The sequence below is a fragment of the Camelus ferus genome, chromosome 20 (assembly GCF_009834535.1).
Source record: "Camelus ferus isolate YT-003-E chromosome 20, BCGSAC_Cfer_1.0, whole genome shotgun sequence".
In the NCBI taxonomy this organism is placed as follows: Eukaryota; Metazoa; Chordata; class Mammalia; order Artiodactyla; family Camelidae; genus Camelus; species Camelus ferus.
The window spans coordinates 12,533,716-12,555,907 of record NC_045715.1 but is presented as its reverse complement, the minus strand read 5'-3'; the positions used below and the strand labels follow the sequence as shown (position 1 = coordinate 12,555,907).

General features: G+C 41.1%; 1 protein-coding gene and 1 long non-coding RNA gene across 3 annotated transcripts in view; one reads left to right on the top strand and one right to left on the bottom strand.

The window, feature by feature from the left end:
- The window catches only part of RNF144B (ring finger protein 144B), a 133,855-nt gene that overhangs the window by 81,783 nt on the left and 29,880 nt on the right, over positions 1 to 22,192 (bottom strand). The gene's annotated exons all lie outside the window — the stretch shown is intronic.
- Positions 2,827 to 21,460, top strand: LOC116658218. The gene is made up of 3 exons (XR_004313461.1): positions 2,827 to 2,966; positions 11,223 to 11,232; positions 21,449 to 21,460. It is a non-coding gene; the product is annotated as an uncharacterized LOC116658218 (long non-coding RNA).

Genomic DNA, 22,192 nt, shown 5'->3' with positions numbered 1-22,192 from the left:
TATCATCATGCTATGAAAAAAGCTTTCAGAAGACTTTTGAATCTGTCAATGTTGAATTCAAATCTTAGCCCCACTGAGTATTACCTGTCTCATCTAGAGTCACTTTCCTAACCTCTCTGAGGCTTGATCTCCAATAACTGCCATGTACAGTTGTTGTGAAAATCAGAAAAACATACATAGAGCCTGTGGACATGGTCAGCACAAACTCAATGATAACTTCTAATAGAATTCACTGGAGCAGTAGTCATGGCGACAGCAGTAGGGTGGCCATGGCTTCTCAATAGGAGGGTTATACACAACACCCAGAACATATGAATACAGAAAGATGTTTTTCTTACGTTCTTTACTTTATGAAATAGTTCAACATAAGTATCTTTACTGAGGTACTCTAGTATATGCAAAGTGTGGTTTAATTTTAAAATACTTTTTAATCTATTATCTACCACAGATTATTTTTGAATTAATGGGGAAATCCCAATTGCAATTCTAACCACAAGATCACCTCTTCATCAATTCATCTTCCTCCTCCATCAGCTTACACATTAGAGCAATGGTTCTAATCCTTATGGAAATCACAAACCCTTTTAAGAATATGATCAAGCTATAAGCTCTCCCTTCAGAAGATTCACATATACATAAATACAAAAATTTTCACATCTCCTAGTGTGTACGGTCCTACTGAATCCCATCCATGAATCCCCAAGGATTGAATAGCCCAATAAACTTTTTAACTTAGCATTTCTGTAAGTCTCTGAACGTACCCCTAGGGATGACCAACATATAAAGATAACCTGCATTAAGCACCCCACACACCCAGGTTAATATTCTTACTGAAATGCAATGCAACAGATTCCCACTTGTCTGCGAGGGTACTTGCATATTCCCCATGGTGGTTTTTACAGGCCCTTCCACAGTCCTTACCCTACTACATTTTAAGCACTGGTTTACTTGTATGTCTGCCATATCAAATTGTGAGTAAGGGCAGAAAGTGTGTCTTTCATTTCTAGGATTATGCTTCATATAGTAAATATTCAATAAATGATAAATAAGCTTATAATATTTTGTAAATATAAATTACAATTTGTGCTCATTTTCATGTAAGAAATTAAAAATTCAAGATAGTGGGCATGCGTTAAAATAGCTATTTTAAATTCTTTATCAGGTAAGTTATAGATCTTCTACTTTTGGAGGTTGGTTACTGGAAGATTATTGTGAACTTGGTGGTATAATGTTTCCTTGATTTTTCATATTCTTTGAAGTTTCATGTTATTGTCATTGCACTTGAAGTAGCCGTCACCTCCTACAGGCTTTATTAACTGCCTTTGGGAGACAAATACCATCCATCAGCCCTGCTAATGATTCTGAGGCTTTCTTAGACCTTCTATGATGTATCTGCTCCATGCTTCTTGCTCTTCTTGTAACAGAATCCTTAAGCTTGTAAGCCTTCTGTCAATCCTGTAAAGCAACAGGCCAGGTTCTGACGGCCTCCCTTTTTCGCTCCCCAAAGTAGTGCTGCAACTCAAGTTTGTGGTCTCTCTCTGGCCCACAGATTTGAGCTGGATTTCTGTGCATGCTCACTAGCCATCTACCAAAGGTCATTCTCACGGCTGGCATGAGGAGCACACACAGGGAGCTGGCCACAGGGTTGGAGAGTGTATGAGTGACGTGCACTGAGGGCTAGAGGTGCCTGTGGGACAGATGGGGCATCGGTGGGTGAGACTCTCCCAGTGGCTCATAGGTGGGCTTTTGATGGAGTCCACAACAAAGTTAAGCAGGATCCAAAACCCTTTAATGCCCTGCTTGAGTCCCACCTGCCACTCTCCCTGCCTTTTCCCACCCTCAAGTCATGTAGCTCATGATGCAGTGCTCTGGATGGGGTGAGGAAGAAACGAGCCTCTTTGGCAGCAGACCCATTTAGGTGCCCAGTGGCCTCACGCTGGCCCCAAGTTAGGGACCTAATCTAGCTTTCCCACTGCAAAGCAGCTAATTCCAAATCTCCTTCCCCATTTGCTGGTGTCTCAGATCAACCTGAAGGAGCCATACTATTGCCTCATGGCAATGACGCTAGTGTTAGTAAAATAAACTAAAAAAATAAGCAATGATTGCCCCTTTTGGTTAATGCCTGGTGAAAATGTGCATCCAAGACTCCCTTAAGGCGTGTTATGAGCTGACTTGTGTCCTCCCAGAATTCATATGTTGAAGTCCTAACTCCTGGTACATCAGAATGTGACTGTACTTGAAGACAGTGTCTTTAAAGAGGTAATTATGTTAAAATGAGGTCACTAGGGTAGGTCTTATTCCAATGATACTGCTGTCTTTATTTGAAGAGGAGATCAGTGGAATCCCCTCACCTGTCCAATTAATAATACCTGCTCTGAGCCTGGTCATACATATGAATTTTCTTATAAGGTCACTCAAGTCATTCAAGGCAACAAGCAAATTTCAGCCAAAGAACATAACCTCCCTCAATTACGGGAAGGACTTCTATGGTTAACACTAGGCTATTTACATTTATGTTTAAAGGCTCCCTTATGTTGGGAAAAATTAAACAATACTAAGGATCACCAGCCTAATAACACTAGGAAATTTGTCTGGGTGTCTTATGAACAATGCCTGTATAGCATCTTCCTTAAAGATAAGGATGGGTACAGAACAGACTAAGTCAGATGACATGGGGATACACTGAGCCGCACCTAATGGAAGTTCTTGGCTTCAGTTCTTACTTACGACCTTACTAATACTGCTAACTCTATTCTTTATATTTTGCCTGTTTTACAAAATTGTTGTTTCTTGCATTACTAAATGTATGACTGAGCCTCCGATAAAATAATGACTAGGTGACTTGAAGCAGTAGATCAGATGTATACTTCTTTATGAGACCAATGGTTGTAATAGTGTAACTCTAGATATGGGAAGAAGCAACAAAAGGGAGTATTTTCCTGGACCATAATAGGCTTGTAAGACTGGTGGTCAAGAGACTTTTTGCTACTGTTAATTAGGCCTAGTCCTGTAAGAGCACACTGAGGGGCCTACCAACAAAATCCTCGCCTGACCTAGGAATAAGCATTCCTAGCATCATGGGATGAAATGGTCCTGAAATGCCTCCCAAACTATCGTTGAATTTATGACCATGAAGGGGCCCTGCTAACTAAAAATTAGCACTTTCCAGCTGTCTCTACAAGGATTGGCTGGATTGGATCCCTCTGGCACCTGCCATCTAACTCTGCTTGGATTAAATAACGAGCCATTGCAGCCTCTGACCCTTCAACACTCCCTGAAAGGATTTCAGGGTGGAGATCAGGAATGAGGTGCTCTGTGCTCTGGGAAAAACTGACAGAACAGCCCTTCAGATAGTTATTTTCAGGAAAAGATTTAATGATCCCAAATTCTTGCACTTCCTCATATCTAGAAAAGCACTAAAATCATGAACGGTGACACCTGCCCCTTGAGACTAGCAGCAGCTTCTGCCTAAACGTGTGCCTGACTGCACGTCTCCCTCTTCATTGAAATCATATATAATACTGAGTTATCCCCCTGCCTCTTTAGAACAGTTTCTCAGAGCAATCTGAGGTGCTGTCTCCCAGGCTATCGTCCTCATTTTGCCGCAAATAAAATTTAACCCACAACTCTCATGTTGTGTGATTTTATTTCAGTCGACAGTAATCAGGTGAATACAGTTTTGATTGTACACTTGCATGTATGTAATAAATGAGCTTGTACATGCAGAAAGCAAGCACTCATTAAGCCTTGTAAATATAATTATGTTTTATCTTTCTGAAAAAAAAAAAAGAAAAAGAAAAAGAGGAGATCAGGACACAGTCAAGCACAGAAGGAAAACCAAGTCATGACCAGGAAGAAGATGGCCACTAACAGGCCAAGGAGAGAAGCCTCAAAAGAAATCAGCCTTGCCGACCCTGATTCCAGACTTCTCGCCTCTGGGGCTGTGAGAAAATAAATTTCTGTTGTTTAAGCCACCCAGCCTGTGGTCCTTGGCCAAGGCAGCTCTAGCAAATTAATACGAGGAATAACTAAGTATTTCAAACAGCACCAATTTTAGGATTGGTGGTAAGCCCCACTGAAATCACACCAGGTAAGCAGTTATCTCCTTCGCCTACAGGTAGACCTAGACCCAGTCAGTGACAACAGTCCTGTGTTTCTAATGAACATCAAAAAAAAAAAAAAAAATCTATAATTTGAGCAACAAAAGAAAGTAGTATTGGATTATAACACAAAGTATAAAATAGGTATTCATGAGTCCATACTGATAAAAATAAATGATGGAGAATTGACCAGTCCCCCAATCAGAATTCTAAATAACTGATGTAGACACTCCACCCTCAGGATGTGGAGCATAAATCCCCAATTCTTAAGTGTGGACAAAACACAGAGACTTCCTTCCAAAGAGTAAGTCAGGGAAAAGGGGAGAAAGTGGATAAACCTGACCAGCCGTACCTCAGTCAGGCGGCCAAGTCATGTTGATAGTGTAAGAATGGCACGTTAGTTCTATGGTCATCCTCCTGAAAACCCATAATCCCAGTCTGATCACGAGAAAAACATCAGACAAATCCCAAATCCCGATTGAGGGACAGTCTAAAAATACCTGACAGTCCTCCTCAAAACTGGCAAGGCCGTCAAAAACAAGGCAAGTCTGAGGAACTCAGCCAAGAGGAGCCTGAGAGATCATGACTAATCGTAACGTGGTCTCTTGGATGGGGCCTTGGAACAGAAAAAGGGCACCAGGTAGAAACTAAGGAAGTCTGAATAAAGTATGAACTTCAGTTAATTTGAAACATGATGATACATACACAAATGTGCCCTACAGAATTTCAACAAGTAAGGCTCCTTTCTTCACCATTGCAAAGACTCTTATAAATTACTCAAGTGCTAGCTGGCTTCCAAGAAGCTGGAGGAAGTACACTCACGCAGCTGGAAAGCACAAGAGTCCACGCCAGCGCACGTGCCAGAATGGAAGTGAGCCCCATACAGTTATCAGAGGCAATGTGTCGCTGGTGTCAGTGCTGAAATTAAAAGGCAGCACATGACAAAAAGGGAGGTCTCCTGAACCAGCCACCCATTCAGTGACTTTCCCTTGGTGAATTCACCTCTGCGCAGGGTCAGCTCTCGGCCTTACATGTTCAGCAACTACTTGCCAGTATCTTGAAGTTAATCAAACTCATGGAGACTGACTCATACTAACTAAACATTCGTAAGTATGACATAGAAAAAACAGAATGCCACATTTTCAGGCAAACCAAACACCCTTGGTTTGGGCTTACTGGGGTGGGGCATGAGAGTCCGCGTTTCTGACAAGCTCCCAGGTGATGCCAGTGCTGCTGGTCCATGGACCACACTTTGAGTAGCAAGGCTCTGAACAAGCCACATGAGAAACCAAAGTGTCAGGTTTACTGATGAGTTGAATGTCAATTAGATCACAGGAGAGGTTGACCACTCAACTGTTAACTGCCATCAGGCTCTGGTTGCCTGAGACATCCATCTCCAGAACAGAGAGAAACCCACTGCTAGCACTCGGTGGTGCGCCATCCTTGGCAGCTCATCCGTTTCTCTGGATGGGGCTCGCATGCGTACAGGCCAGTATGCAGCTCCAGAGAGTCCTCTTATCTATGCTCCCACACTTAGTCTCCTCCCACCTCCAGTGGGAGGAACAGATTATTTATATACACAAATAAAATGCCTTCAATTAGTTTATGAGCTGGTTTTGCAGACTGAGGAGTCATTCCCTCCAAGGCGACCTGATAAATCTCTGCACAGACCATATAAATTTCCTAGATTTGCTCTCTGAAGAAACTGTTTCCCTTAGTCTTAAAGGAAAAGGGGAAACCCTGCATTTACACTGTTGCCACAGGGGGAAGGACCCATTTCTCAACTATTTACAGAACCCCCACTGAGTGCCAAGCATGTGTTAGGCATTGGGGCTGCAGTGCTGAGCAAAAACACACGAGACTCTAGCCCTTGTGCAAGGTTGCCATCTGAACGAAGGCACGGGCTTTCTGTCTTCAGAACAGCTACACAGAACTTCTAATCTTACAAAGCTCTACCTTCTCCTTTCAATCAGCTCCCACTTTTTCAGAGCCTTTGTTTTGCAGCCTTGAGAACACAGGCACCCCACACTGAAATGCAACCTGCTCAGCCAGTCGACTGCGTTCTAACTCTCCCCTGGTTTCATCATCTGACCTGTTATGTTCAAGGGGAGGTGCAAAAATCCAAAAATAACTCTCATAAACTTCTGCCACGTCGAATCAAAGCATAGTGAAAATCAGATGACCCTCTAGACACCCCATACCAATCAAAGGACAGCAATGAATTTACAAACAGTACATGCATAAACATGTTTCTAACAGACTGGTTTAGCAGGACAGGAAATAATGATTCCATTTCCCTCATTCAGCCATTTCCACAGGTGCCTACTAAGGGAAAACACCATTCGGTGAGTAGTTCTCAGTCTAGCATGCAGAAGAATCATCTGGAAAGTGTTTCCAGGGTCTCAGTCTCCCTACCCACCCTCACCCCAGCCCACCCCACTACTACCAGAGAGTCCAAATCAGCCGACTGGAGTTTATAAATCTGTATTTTTAACATGTAGCCCAACTGATTCTGAGAAATACTGACTGAAGTCTGATTTTCACTCTACATTTTAGTGGTTTTCAACTCTGGCTCACATTAGATTTTGTGAGAAACTTTAAAAAAGAAGTCCTCATTGCCTGTACACGGTACACCAAGACCCCAAAATTATCAAATCAGAATGTCCAGTGCATGAGACCCAGGCATCAGTGTTGCTTCAAGCCTTCCAGGTGCTTGAGTGTTTGGTGTTTCCAGGTGGTACTATTTGTCTGGGTTGTTAAACATCAGATTCCAAGGCCCTCCCTGAAGAGTCTGATTCACTAGGTCTGTCTGGGGCAAGGCCCTTACAGTCTGTCTCACAAGGGCCCCAGGTGATTCTTACCATGGGGTTTGAGAAATATGCCTATCTTGCTCAGCCGAGTCATAAACTCCCATTCCCAGCAAAGCTGCTCCAACGGACCTTTTGACCTCAGTTTTGGAAGCCCTATTCTGTGCAGTCAACTCCAGTCTAACTTGGGTTTTCGCAAAGAGAGAGAGGGAACTGGTCTGACTCTATGCTACATAGCAATGAAATCCATTGCTTTATATGGCAGTGATCACTGTAGCCTCACTTCTGTTACTAACATAACAAATTATTTCTCCCACTCAGCCTTATGTCTGTGGTCTTACCAGCACCTAACATATTAATTAACTCACTCAATCTTCACAACAATGTTATGAATAGGAACTCTTCTTTGTGATAACTCTACTGATAAGGAACCTGAGGCACAGAGGTTAAACAAATTGCCTGTTACCCAAAGTCACCTAGAGGATGAATTTGAACCCAAACTTGGGAAACCAACACCCACACTGTAACGGCACTCACCAAACAAAAGTTGAAGAGCCTGCCTACACATGGCTCGCTGCCAGAAAAAGAACGCAGGATCAAGGAAGCTAATGTTCACTGAATCCCCACCACAGACCAGAAGTTTTATGTATATTATTTCATCGAATCCAAGAGTCAGATATAATCCCTATTGTCATAGACACACCCTGCTGCCTTACTGTGATGGGAAGAGGTAACAGCTGTAAAGTATTATGCAAAAAACAAAGCAGCCAAAGAAATGTTCCAAGTAGGTTTGGCAAGCTGGATCTGAAGACTTAGCTGTGGGCTCAGCGTGTTGGGGCAAAAGGAGGCTGAGTGGAGAGTCACTGCGGCTGCCGGTGGGAGGGTTCTTGAAGGAGGTGAAGCTGTGGAGATCTCTGACTCGGAGACAGGAAAGGGCTTCCTAAGGTCTCCAGAAGGGACAGGAGTCTCCTTCAGACTCACTGCTTCTCACAGCAAATCTTAACAAGTCAGGACAAATGGTGAAGGTCCACTCACTTGGAGGAATGATCTGACAGAAGCTGCCTTCAAAGATAAGCGGATGTCTCCAGCTCCTGTGCAGGGCAACGCAAGAGCGATGCTTGTGGTCCTGCGTCTGGTTTTTCCCTGAGGAGTGGTACAGGACGGAGAAAGGGGCTTTAAATCCAATGCCCGGAACTCCATGACACTTCAGCCTTTGGCAAGTGGCTAAGAGAGACTGCCTGTGTCTTTAGGGAAAAGTGGTGAGGCTGCGATGTGCCACCTTCTCCCCATCTCCGTTTAGGGACACCACGCACTGCCAGTGCCAAGTCAAGCACCTGTCTAGGAAGAGCCACAAGGAAATTTGCGGGGCTCCAGGGTTCCAGAGGTCCAGTGCTATTTACTAGGTCACAGGGCACAGAGCACTGAGGCCCCAGCAGAACTGGAGTCTACACTGGACAGCTGGCCAGAAAGAGTCTAAGAGAAACCAGGGACTAGCAATACAGAATAGCTCCAGCGAGGTTGGAAAGGGAAGGTCTAGGCTGGCTTTAAAAAATGATTTCAGGATGACCATTCAGGAGTAACAGCTCTGATCCTAGAATATGAGCAGTCTGGTCTTTTCTTGTGGGCTGAGGACCTTTCTGAGCCCAAAGGCATTAACTGGAACTGAACAGTAGGCAAAGCCCCGCAGGCGGACATCTCTCAACGGAAGGAAGCGGGGATGGAAATGCTAGGATTTCCAGGAGAGCTGTGCTCCCGTTCAAGTCCAAGAGTGGGTGAGTTAGGTATATGAGAGTGAATGAATCACAGGACTGAGGAGGACAGATAAGGAAGCAAAGTGTATTAAAGCCTAAAAGAAGGGCCAGGGATCAGAAGGGACATTCTTCACTGAAGCCAATAAATAATAAGAAAAAAAAGAATAAGTAAATATTTAAAATCATCCCATATTTCATTCCTTTTTTATCGAACTCCTGCCATGATTTATTAGCAAATTTGCAAAACAAGCATTACTTTTTAAAATGGGGGAGGTGGGGAAGGAGGAGGAAAGAAAAAAGAAAAAATGGCTGACTGAAGAGTTTATTATTTTTCAAACCTTCCACTAGGTCCTTTATTCCTCCTGAGCAGAACACATAAAGCAGGCAAACCAGAATTCATGGTTCAAGTTTTTTTCACTTCCTCCATCCAAGAAACAGTAGATGACAGCATTTAGAATTTAACGCTGTTTCAAGGCAGACAGCACTCACATGTTCCCCTTTAATATGTTCTGTTTCGAATCCATACCTACTGTTTTCCCTCTGTATATTATAGAGTCGTAATCTCCTTTATGTGCTCCCCTGGTGACTTTTCCAGTTGGCAAACAGTGCAATATCTGCTTGCAACTCACTGAACCTTCAAAGCAAGCAACCTCACCAAATATTTAGTACGTTCTAGGCATAACAAATGAAAGACAAGCCTACTGTTTCTAAGAAGCATCTGAAGTACATCCATGAGCAGCAAACCTGATGAATTCCCCCCCCCCCCCAAAAAATCAACCTTTCCCCAAGCTGGACAAATCCCTATGAGAGCAAATGACACTGTATTTTACAGGCTCCTCTGTCTACGTTGCCCACTTAGCTGTAACCATCCCAGGGTGGGTATGTCGTCTAGTTTTTTCACCCACTGTGCCTAATACACTGCATAGAACATAACACATGCTCAGTAAACACTGGTTAGAAGAATGAAAGTTGCTCATGGTAAAAAATCAAAACTTTATGCATTTGTGAAATAACCTTGGCTAAACCCATTAAAAAGAAATAAAAGAAATGGATTTGACTAGGCTCTCAGGCAAACACGTACATGTCTTTCTACATTGATGTTGATCTGGTATTTAATACTTTATTTGGTTGAAAAGAAAACACATAAGAAAGCCATCTCGATGACCCTCATCTAGGGAAACTGGAGCAGTGTGTTAGAATTCTGACTGAGCATCTCTGTCCCTTTACCCACTAGCCTGGTTTTCCAGGTCATTACTTGACCTTTCTAAAGACTCATTTTCCTCATCTGCATAATAGGATTGTCCTATAAGAATATTCTGTCCTATAAGAATTTATTCAATATTTACTACTTGTTGAAAATGGTGCTAAAGCATTTATACGTATATAATATTTTCTATATTCATATGTTATGTAAACATACAATCTCACTGAATTCTCACGACAATTCCCTCCTACAGATTCCAGATGACTATTCCCTCCATACTACAGATGACAGAATGGAGGTATTTAGACATTTACCTAATAGGCCCAGGTTACACTGGGTGGCGAGCAACAGCACCAGGACTAAAATGCACAGTCTGGCTCCAAAACTGGTACCCCCAGCCTCGGCTATGTTTGCATCTATGGGCTGAGATTGTCTCTAGGCCCAGAAAAAAGTGGCAACATTCATTCTTTGGGGTTCCTCTTCTGAAAACATTTCAAACATGTGTTACAGCAGACTGGCTGATTTGAACTGAGCTGGTGAAGTGGAAAGACCAGGGAGGTCAAATTCAGACTATGGGTTTCCATGCCAACATGGCCAGCAAGATATTTAACCTCCCTTCACCTAAGTTTCCTAATCTACAAAAAGCTGATAATTATTACCCTTGCTTAACTTTATAAACTTGTTACTGAGATGTATATTGGTTTCAGTGAGGGTTAAATGAGTTTAAATACAAGTAATGCACTTGGTAAATCGTTGAAATGTAGTTTATATGCTAACTAAATATAAAGGAAGGAGTACCATAATAGATGTTTCTCTCAAAGTTACCATTAAAATATCAGTAGAAATTAAGCGAAATGTAAAGAATAGAAGAGAAAGTCAAATTTGGTGGAAAGTATGAACTTGAAATGTCACTTAAAAAATTCATGCCCGGTTACTTGAACTTTGCATTTTTAAGCTTTATGAAGCAAGTTTGTAACAAAATCTACAGAAAATAATGTGATGAAGCTGCCAGTGGGCACAGTTTAAGAATTCCAGAGGGAAGAAAAGTTTTTAACATAGCATGTACTATCAGAGCCAAGCAAAGAAAACTCGAAACAAGCATCTACTTAACCTCAAAGAAGCGGCAGTGACTTGCTGGCCGATAAGAAAAACCAACAAAAAAAGAGTGCAAAGTCAGGATTCTCTCGCTGCCTTTTTTTCTCATTTATAAATGTTTCAACCACTTCTTTTCCTGGAATATTAAAATTATACAATCTTCTGGAGGGCCAGTCAACCTTCATTTAAAGGTTACAGAATGACTGACAGATGTTCAACAGTCGTTCAATCTTTATAATTTGCATTACGAATCACAGCATGTGAGAGCAGAAGAGGTCTGAGTGCCCAGACCAACTGCCTCATTTTATAGAGAAAGAAACTGACACACAGGCAGATTAAATAGCTTTCCCAGCTCTCATAATCATTCATTTAAAATGGACACCAGAGTGTGTTTTATGTAGTATGAAAATTACTTTTTTAAGGAAAAAATAATTTTCCTCCTTAGCCCAAAGGAATTAAATATATTGGATTAATAGGTTAAACAACCAGCCCAGATTACCTTCTCAGGATCAGAAGCTTCTAAAGCTCCTTAATATTTCAATAGGGGTTTTTCATATAAAGGAAAGTAACAGCCTTTTTCTCCCTCCCAAGTTGAAAATCCTGTGGCTTCTAATTTTAGCATATATTCAAGTTATAATTGTTTGCCTCTCCTGGGGTAGTCCCAAGACCATGTATATGTAAATATGAGACTCACCCAAAATAATATTTTCTTACCTTTATTGGGACTATCTATAAAACCACCCTCATCTTTAAGAGGCAAACTTTGACCCTCTTTTGGAGAGAAGCTATTGCCTTCACCTGAATGAATCATCACCTTTAAATTATTCAGTGATCAGCATCATATATGCTGGAAGAGACGCCAATAAAATGGAAAGGGAGATGATTTTAAAATAATAAAACAACCTACACGAAGTAAATAATAAAACTAACATCCAGACTATTAATTCCCAAGTGTTTGGGTGCAATTTACTATCAAAACAGTTTTACTAGTAACTCCAAGGAAAACCAGAGCTTTCTATCAGCTACCCAGACAGAAGCTCACACAAAGGATGAAACTTCAGAGAAGCCTAAAATGGCCCAAAATATCACAATTACACATGCCAATCAACAGAGCTCACTCTGTGCTAAGCATTCTATTGTCTGTTATCCCACCTGATTCAAACAATAACCCTGCCAATTGGAAATATCTCCCTCATTTCTGAGATGAGAAAACTAAGTCTCAGAGAGGTCAGTCATTTGCCCAAGATGACCTAGCTAATAGGTTAAGGAACCAAGATTCATACCCTGATCTTTCTAATGCTGATGCCAGAATTCCTTCTCCTGAATACCACGTGACTTCTCCCCCACTAGCCAGAAATCTGAACCACTGATTGCTCTCCTTAAACTGATTCACGGAATGTCTGTTTTATCTGAGATAATGACACATTCTTTAGTTAATATATTCACACAAATGAGCATCTCTGATTAGCAATCACTGTCATCTAACAGAAAGTAGACTCTGTGGGAAGAGGCCAAAGGACAGGGAGGTTTCACCTTTCCCAACAAAGCAGGGAAAATTAAAGGACTGGGGGGCTGGCTGGCCTCTGACAGTGTGAGAGTGATATCCAGAGAGCAGGCCACCCCATCACGTGCTTCGTATTTTGAACCAACAGAATAAAATACAAAGATGTTCTATCCAAACCATTCTATCAAAAGAGCTCTTCTGAAAATGCATTTGGGAAAACTCACAAGTTAATATACAGAAGTCTGTGGATAGGAAGCGATTCAAAGAACTTGGTGATGTTATTCCTTAAGAAGAGTTAGGGAACATTAAGGAATTAATTGCTGGTTGATTTTTAACACTGGGTCTGTGGAGCTCAGTCATTTAGCCGATACAGTCAAGCACATGTTATGTGCTGTTCCCAGATGTGATTTCCATCTACCGTGTCCCCTGGCAACACAAGGGAAGCCAGAAACATCTTCATCTTTGGCCTGAGTGGTTCATGGACTGTCTGTGGCAGGGAGCTTTCTGCTGTTTTGATTCTAGCTGGGTAAGAAGTTGGCCTATGACTTCAGAGTTGCAGGAAGCAGATTTTTTGGACTAGGGAGGACCCATGAGGCTGGAACAAAGTTTTTTAGGGCTGAAAGAAGCTATGCCTCCCTTAATCAGAGCGATGAGTAGGGTGAGTGGGTAAAGCACCTACTCTTTTCCGATCCAAATACAGAATATTCCTTTGCAAATGCTTCTTGCTTTCTCTTTAAGAGTAAAAAGGAAAAAAAAAATAAAGGTAAATAAGGTGTAAGCATGCTGGAAAGAAAGTGGATAACTGTATGTTCCAAAGAATATGTTTTATTTTTATTTTTTATTTTTAATGGAGGTACTGGGGATTGAACCCAGGATCTTGTGCATGCTAAGCATGAGCTCTACCACTGAGCTATACCCTCCCTCTAAGAATATGTTTTAAATATCTCTGTTTTCCAAAGATTCTGATTACACACAGGCTTTTCAGGGATATGTCATGATATAAAAGCAGGACAGCTGGATATACTTTTTTTTTGACTAAGTATGAAGTACAAAGAGAGTTATCATAGATGATAAAAAAAATCATGTGAAAATTATCCCAGAAGATATACCATACCTCATAAGTTCAACCTGGAGTAAATCTAACACTACCCTTCTCTATACAACACAATTATCTTTTGAGCTATAATTACAAAAGGAAACAGTGGCCAGAAGAGGGGCATAGGCAGGGACACTTTTATTTTATTGAACTAAATATGCATCTGTAATCATGCCAATAAAAAAGAATAAGAAATTGCCATTCAAAAAAAAGGGAGGTGATGAATTAAATGTCCTTTAATTACTTTAATATACTTTTTAGAATAAAGAGGGAAAAACTTATCTACATATTGGTCTATCTTTATATATGATTAATGAATGTGAATTTCTCTACATATAAAAATACTACAATAACTGAATAAGCAAATATCAATAAAAATAAAATGTCTGAAAAAGTTACAGTTTTGGTAAACTACTAAATCATATTGATGTGATATTGTATCTTCTTGTTCCTTCTTTAGTTTTAAAACAAAGAAGAATTTTTTAAATGAATTTTAATTTTAAAGATATTATTCATATTCAACAAAATGTGTCACGTGGAAACTAAAACTCAACTCAACAAATAAAAATGGTGTCCCTCGCAATTTGTACTGTTTCAAGTTTTAAACACAAATAAATCTTGAAATGGTCACGAAGACTGACAGAACTGAAGAAGATTTCTTCATCTGTGCCATCATTGTGCTATGACTGTTGATTTCAAATCTATGGTTTAAGCACAGACATGTGCAGTATCGCAGAGGTCAGAGACCTGAACTACACTTGAACTAAGCTCACACAGTTCTGAATTTGGGGGAGCTTATTCTCAAAGTGAATGTGTGTAGATCGCTCATATCGGGAGAAGCCAGATGCCATGATGAACAACCCCACTGGAGAGGCCCAACTAGTGGGGAACTGAAACCTCCAACCAACAGCCAGTGGGGAACTGAAGACTAAGCTGGAAGCAGATCTTACCCCCAGGCAAGCCTTCAGACAGTGCAGCTGCGGCCAACATCTTCACTGCAACCTCACAAAAGATGTTGAACCAGAACCATGAACCTAAGCCACTCTTGGACACTGACCCTCAGAAACCAGTTAAGAAACAATCATTATTTAAAAAAAAAAAAAAAAAGCATGTAGCTCAGTGTTTAAGTAGGGGTTCTCCCAATTAACTTCCACATAGAAGTAGTGTGTATTAAAGCATAAGTAATACAAATGTGCTAAGTTTGTATCATTAAAACAACAATAACCACAGACACTGTTTAGAACTTAGGCCACAAAAGTTTTTTTCGGGGAAGAGTATTTTATCACTGACATTTGTTTAGGGTTGTTCTCCCATGGTGATATTAAAAAGCAAACCAACTTTTAGTGGGTTTCATTACTGTTTTACAATTATACACAGACAACGCACCCCTCATTGCATCCCCCCAAATAGCAGGTCACTCCTACTGTGTGCCACCCTTGCTGGGTCATGGCCAGGGGGAAAAAAAGAGTTTTAAGTCAATTCTTGAATAAGATAAGAAATACAGACTCACTAAACAGAGAGTGAAGAATTACAGCAGGTGGAAGAACATAGATTTAAATTACATCTCTCAAGAATACCCAATTACTACAAAGGAATCTACTCTTAAAATACAATCTAAATAACAGATGTGGCAACTACATAAGGAGTTGTGCATCAAAATGGCTCAAACATAGATTTTTTTTTCATATTTAAAGATATAACTGTCAGTGGAATAACTTAGTCCCATTTTCTTGGAAAGAATCCTGATAGACAAGAGTAAAAACCTGGGCCTCCACAGAGGCCACAAAGAAAGAGATAGCCCTCAGGGCAGGTTAAAAACAAGTATTAAATCCATTTAGGCAGTCTCCCCGGGAAAACCACGGCTTCTGAGCGCAAGCCCTGAGCTTGTACCTGAGCCCTTATTCCCAACTGTGCCATTGGTCATCTTTTCTTAATGCCAGTAGACTGAACCACCTGGCTGTTCATATTCCCAAAGAAGAACCAATCCACTGTAAAGCTTCTAGGAACCTGACATCTGCCGGGGTCCTGGAATCCAAAACAGGGGTGTAAGAAGGAGACACCTCACGGACTTAACCAGCAGTCTTGTGAGCCCCAAATATTTCACATGGCCCTGTTTTCTATACAGGTATTTGATTTAATTACATTCAATCCATTTCATTCCAAGTAACAGTTACCTCTATGCCAGGTCCTTGCTACACAGTGTTGGGGGTTGGGGGTAGGGGGCATGGGAGTAAATATGAGTAAAATCACCCCTATTTCAAAATCCTCACAGTCCAAAAGAGGAGATTACAGAAACTCTGAGATAAAGGTAACAGTATATAGTGGCCCTGGCACAAAGGAAACAGAAGGAAAAGGGATTGTCATCTGAAGGCTCAGGAAGGTGAGAGAGCTGAATTTTAAAGACAAACAGTAGTTTATCAGGCAGGAGGCAAGCAAACTGCCTCCAGTGTATCAGTACCAGTGAATGTCACATCAAATTACCTTGTCCATGAATACCTTTAACACTGAAAGCAATATCCATCATTCTTATTTCAACCAGATGGCCGCAAAGAAATTTGCAATGTCTCTTTTTCTCTGTACACACATGACAAGATATTAATGAATCAACGCTCCATTTACTGGGGACTTTCCTTGTGCTGGACATCACAGTAGATATGTTAGTCCCACAATACCCTCTAAACATTCTATATTATTCACTGTACAGATGAAAACCCTTCAGACAGACAGACCAAGGTCACCAGGCTAGTCAATGGCTGAGCCAGACTGTGAACCAGGTTTTATCTAAGGCCAATGGTTCTGGTCTTGATCCCCACCCCAAATTTCCTCTTTATAAACCATCCACAGATCTAAACCAATCCCTTGTTTATCTATTTAGTAAAAACCTCCACGCTGACATAGCTGTGTTCTCATCTTTCATGCTATGGGACTAGAGCTAACAGTTTCCTCCTCACAATTGCTTAGTGATTTGGTCTGGTTTGGTCTGATTTGGTCTTACTGACCAAATCACAAAGCAAATGTAGAAGTTACATGAGGAAGTGGAAGGATGTTTCCTTTACAGGACAATGAGCTGTGGTGGAGCTTTTGTGGCTTGGGGAGTCCCTTCCAAAGCCCCAATTTTCTAAGCAGCAAAAGGAAGAGAAACTCTACGGCTGAAATGACTCAAGAAGGAACTTGAGATCATTTAATACCTCTGTGTGCTTCATTCCACTTCAGGTTTTCCTGATGAACACAGTATGAAAACACAAGAGAACTAAATGGACCCAATGGACTGAACCCAAAGGAAATGTCTTTCCAAAGCTCAGAGGGCATCCAAATATTACCAAATCTTTTTAAATGATTGTCTGAATTAAAAATGGGAATAAAATGTATGTTCCTGTATGACTGAAGTATTGTGCTATACACCAGAAATTGACACATTGTAAACTGACGCTACTTCAACAAAAATATATATTTTTAAAAATGGGAATGAAAGGGGGGAGGGGAGAGAGTCCATGTGAAAACAAAGACCCACTGAAATGCTAAGGGCAAAGACAGGGAATTTAACTTTGCCAACTCTTCCTCTGAGTTGATTAAGACTCACCCCTGGTTTCCCAGCCCTCATTCTATTACTTAAGAGTACATGGTGGTCCATTTAATTTCTCCCCATCATCAGAAACAGCCCCTAAACAACTAAATCTAGGATCTTTGAATGTGGCATAATTTTCTTGCTTTTTAAGGAAATTATATCAAATTGTGGTTGGAGAAAAAAAACTGACTAAGCATTCCTTTAAAAATTCAGAATAGTCTAAATTATGGGTTTGGACACATAAGAACAAGAACGTTTTGTTTTGTTTTAATCTGATTTTAAACTGAATTAGTTAAGGCTGCTACAAACATGAACTATGTAATTAAAGCAATCTACTCAGTTGATGTATCTACAGTAAAGGAACACAGTCAGAGCAAAGGACAGAGACCTAAAAGCCCTTTTTTTTTTCCTGCTTTGTCCATTAAAGTCATCTCTTTCTTTTGTAACAGGGAAAGGAAACACAAATACTATATTGCATATTTAAGATGCAAAAATATCTGACATTAAATTATTTTAAAATTCTATCTCTTACAAAATACATATTATATCACTTCTTTAAAGATTGAATTTTTTGTGGAGGAAGTAGGGTAGGTAATTAGGTTTATTGATTTATTTATTTTAACAGAGGTACTGGGGATTGAACCCAGGACCTCGTGCATGCTAAGCACACTCTCCAACTGAGCTATACCCTCCCCCCAACATTTTATCACTTCTCATTAAATAAACATACCATTTTTATTGGGGAGGGAAGACTCTTCTATAAAGGGTTACTAAATGTATTTACTTACCTTTCACACACATAAATAACACTCACAATACATGTAATGGGAAGGGATTAATGCTGCCATAAGAATTATCTTTTAATGTCCCGATTATTCAAAATAATTTTTAAGCAATGATGTCTTTTGCTTATTAAACATTTATAAAAGCCATGCTTAATCAAATTACTATTCACACTTAACTTTTAGGACTGAAAAGAATCTCAAAGCTTACTGAAAAGCAGGGAGGGGATACAAAAATCGAATTTACACAAGACAAAAGAGCCTTTTTATTATGTCATACCAGCAGAAACAGGGCATAACTGAGCAAGTTCTAAAAACAGGAAAGCCATGATGCTTGCAAGTTTGGACTTAGAAAGTCTCTCTGATACTCAACCAAACATCAAAATAACACACGGGTATCACAGTTTCAAAACACAAAGAGGACGTATATTTTTTAAGGGATTTTTTTTAATGTTTTTCACCGAAATCGACACCCAAAAAGCAATGCCAAACACAAAAAAGTACACAGTGAATATAACTTTAGGGAACAAATAACTAACTTGTTCAACAAGTAACCAGTTCTCAGAGTTGGTAAAAGACAGCCGGATCTAGTGACACATATTTAATCACTCAGGGAAGGTGATTGAAGGGAAAAGATTCCACTGGTACATTAAATATTCAACGCAACACGGAGAACACAGCTCCTTCAGAACCTTAACAATAAATATAAACTTATTCCTTGTACAAATCATGTGTGAGACCGGGGCTTTATAACCCCAGCAGCAAGGCTGCTGTTCAGATTGTAAGACTGTTCCCACTGGCTTAAAAGAATGAGAAAAAGCTTAAGAAGGGAATTTTCAAGTGCGTGTAAAATGTGGTAAGGAACTGGAAGTTAGGGACATGGAAAAACTGAAAGGAGTCAAGGTCATTCACTTACCAGTAAGTGATAGAAAAATAATCAACTCATTCAATGAAAACATAATGTAGAATTAGGTCAGCAACACAGACCCAGAAACCTCCTTCCTGTCTCCCAGCCCCGCCCAGATGACAGCCAGTGCGGGCTCCAGCCTCTTCACCACCCAATTCCAGGTTAAAAAGCCAGGAAAGAACAACAGTGGGGTGGAAAGAGGGGCCGCGAGAGTGGCAGCAAGTATGTAAACCTACGTGGCAGGCTTTTCAGAGTCGCAGCCAGGGGAACTGAGCCGGGAGCAACCGCTTGAGTACAGCTGAACAGAACATAAACGGTCCCCACAAAGAAGTGCTTTGCATTGCTTGACCCAGAGTCAGCCTTCGAAACTCCTTCCGCATCTCCATCACCAGAGAATCTGCAGAGGAGGGAGAGAGGCTGCAAAATCCAGCTCTCCCCCCTCCCTTTCAAGACTCCAGGTGGGCTAGCGAACTTAGATGCTGCAAATGACAGCTGCTGGGGGGGGGGGGGGCGAGAGAGGTGTCCCGTCTGGTCCTGGTTCCACTAGCCAGAGCAAGGCTGGCTCCTCCAGCCTTCTCCTCCCCACATGTCTGGAAGCTTCGATGGCGTCTGAATAAGGCTGCCATACATGTGACTCCAGAACTGCAGCCTCACTTGATTCTCCACTCCAACTCCCTAACTCCTACTTGCTTAGTTCTGCAGAGGGTGCTGGAGAATCATCTGATGACACCAGTTCACCTTAAAGTGTGAAGAAGTAACAGGGCTTCTCCCCGTTCAACACTCCTTACTCTCTCTCACCATTAAAGTCAAGTCCATCCCTTGGTCCCTGTGTTTTAGAGAGAAGGAGCTGGGGTAGGTTGGGAGCAAGGGGTTGTTTGTCTTTCTGTTGCTCAACCAGTCCCACCGTTCTCCAGCCTTGGGAAAAGGGAAGGAAGCAGCCAAGGGACAACTTGGAACTTCTGGAAGGGCAGGAGGACTGCACCCCTGCCCTGTCCCCTCCCACCGCCACCAGAGCAGGGCCAGCCCAGACCACCTCATGCCACCTTCTCTTCCGTCTTCTCATTTTAACCAAGAAATGAAGTTCCGACACATGCGACATGGATGAACCTTGAGCGCATTATGCTAAATGGAAGAAGCCAGACACAAAGGTGCAATTATTGGATAATTCCACTTATATGAGGAAACCAGAATAGGCAAATTCACAGAGACTGAAAGTGGAAAAGAAGTGACCAGACTATCAGGGGGAAGGGGGACTGTCTATTTGGGAAAATTAAAAGTTTTAGAAATAGCGGTGATGGTTGCACAACATGGTGAATGTACTTAATGGCACTGAATTGTTCAAGTAAAAATGGTCAATTTTGCAGCTACTATGGAGAACAGTATGGAGAGTCCTTTAAAACCTAAAAACAGAATTACTATATGATCCAGCAATCCCATTCCTGGGCACAGATCTGGAAAAGGTGAAAACTCTAATTTGAAAAGATACATGCACCCCAGTGTTCACAGCAGCACTATTTACAATAGCCAAGACATGGAAGCAACCTAAGTGTCCATTGACAGACAACTGGATAAAGAAGATGTGGTATAAACATACAACAGAATATTACTCAGCCATAAAAAAGAGTGAAATAATGCCATTTGCAGCAACATAAATGGACCTAGAGATTATCATACTAAGTGAAGTAAGTAGAGAAAGACAAAAATCGTATGATATCACTTACACGTGGAATTTTAAAAAATGATGCAAATGAACTAATTTACAAAACAGAAATAGAAGTCACAGACATAGAAAACAAACTTATGGTTACCAAAGGAGAAGGAGGAGGAGGGACAAATTAGGAATTTGAGTTAACAGATACACACTAACATCTGTAAAATAAACAACAAAGATCTACCGTATAGCACAAGGGACCATATTCAACATCTTGTAACAGCCTATAATGGAAAAGGATCTGAAAAATACAAGTCTAACTGAATCACTTTGCTCTACACCTAAAACATTGTAACTTCAATAAAAAAAAAAGGGGAAAACAGTCAATTTTATGTATATTTAACCACAATTTTAAAACTATAACAAAAAATTTTTTGCAAAGGTAGACCACCTCACTCACCCCTCACTGAGACCAGTTTTAGTCCCAGAATTTCAGTGTCTGTCCATCCTCTCTGGTTCTGAACACTTCTGTCAACCTAAGGAGGCCCGGCCCCCAGAGCGGCCTGTGGTGGCTCACAGAGGGGTTCAACTGTCTCCTGACTTGGTGCTCAGGTCAGAGATGCCAAGGGAGTTCAGGCATGTCTCCTCCTCAAATCTTTCCTATTCTTTCCAGAAGTGAACCCCATTCTTGCTCCCATGCTCCCTCTATCCCAACCCTGAACCAACTCCCTATTCACTATTTTCAGGTAAGCCTTGCTGTGACCCAGGCAAATCCTTTCCAAACCCTGATGGATTTTACTGGGCCCTTGGGAGCTGGGGTGGGATTCATGGAATAAAATATGGGAAAAAAACTATGAAGTGACATTCTCTCTCTTCCCTTCTTTCCCATGTGTTTAATATCTTTGTCACATAACATTTATTCATCTGTTAGACATACTTCACTAATTCGTATGCCATGCAACTGTGTTTAATGTAACAGTTTATAGCATACGTCTGAAGATAAACTTCCATGTACTGGTGTGTGGCCCTGGGAAGTTCCCCCAATTCCCTGTGCCTCAGTTTCCTCATCCATAAAGTGAAGGTAATAGTGGTCCCATGTCATCGTGATGAAAATTAAATGTGTTACACATAAAAGGCTTAGAAAACACCCAGCGTGGATCACGCACTCCAAGTAAGATGCTATTCCTGTTGTTCTCTGGATCAGTGTATCAGCCTCAATGTTCACTGCTCGTGGCCCATAGGGGACACTTTTGTCCCATTAAAAGTAGAGGAATGGGGTGCAAGAAGATGACTTTATTTTTTATAATTTGCTCTGCAGTCTTTTCATCACTGTTCCTTCCATAGCAGCCAAAATACCAGCCAGCCCTCTGGCACATGCTAATCCAGCCAAAGTTCTCCACCTCACTAGAATTCTCAAAAAAGATGCTTTAAAAAAAAAAAAACTGTAGAATTGAAAACTGTAAGCAGAGGTGAGGAGCATGGAGAGACGGTGAGTTCCATGGGCATGTTTGAATCTCTCATCCAATTACTCCTGCTCACCCCCACTTAGACTTCCCAAGTATGCGAGCCCCCATATCCCCTGTTTTGCGTAGGAAGTTTGAGTGGAGTTTCAGTCACCTGCAACTAAGAGAGTCTTGACCGATAATCTCAAAAACAATCTTGTTTGAAACAACAGTGGAGATATTGATGTCCATTTGATTTGTCTCTCCTCCCAGTGTTATTTTTGAGAT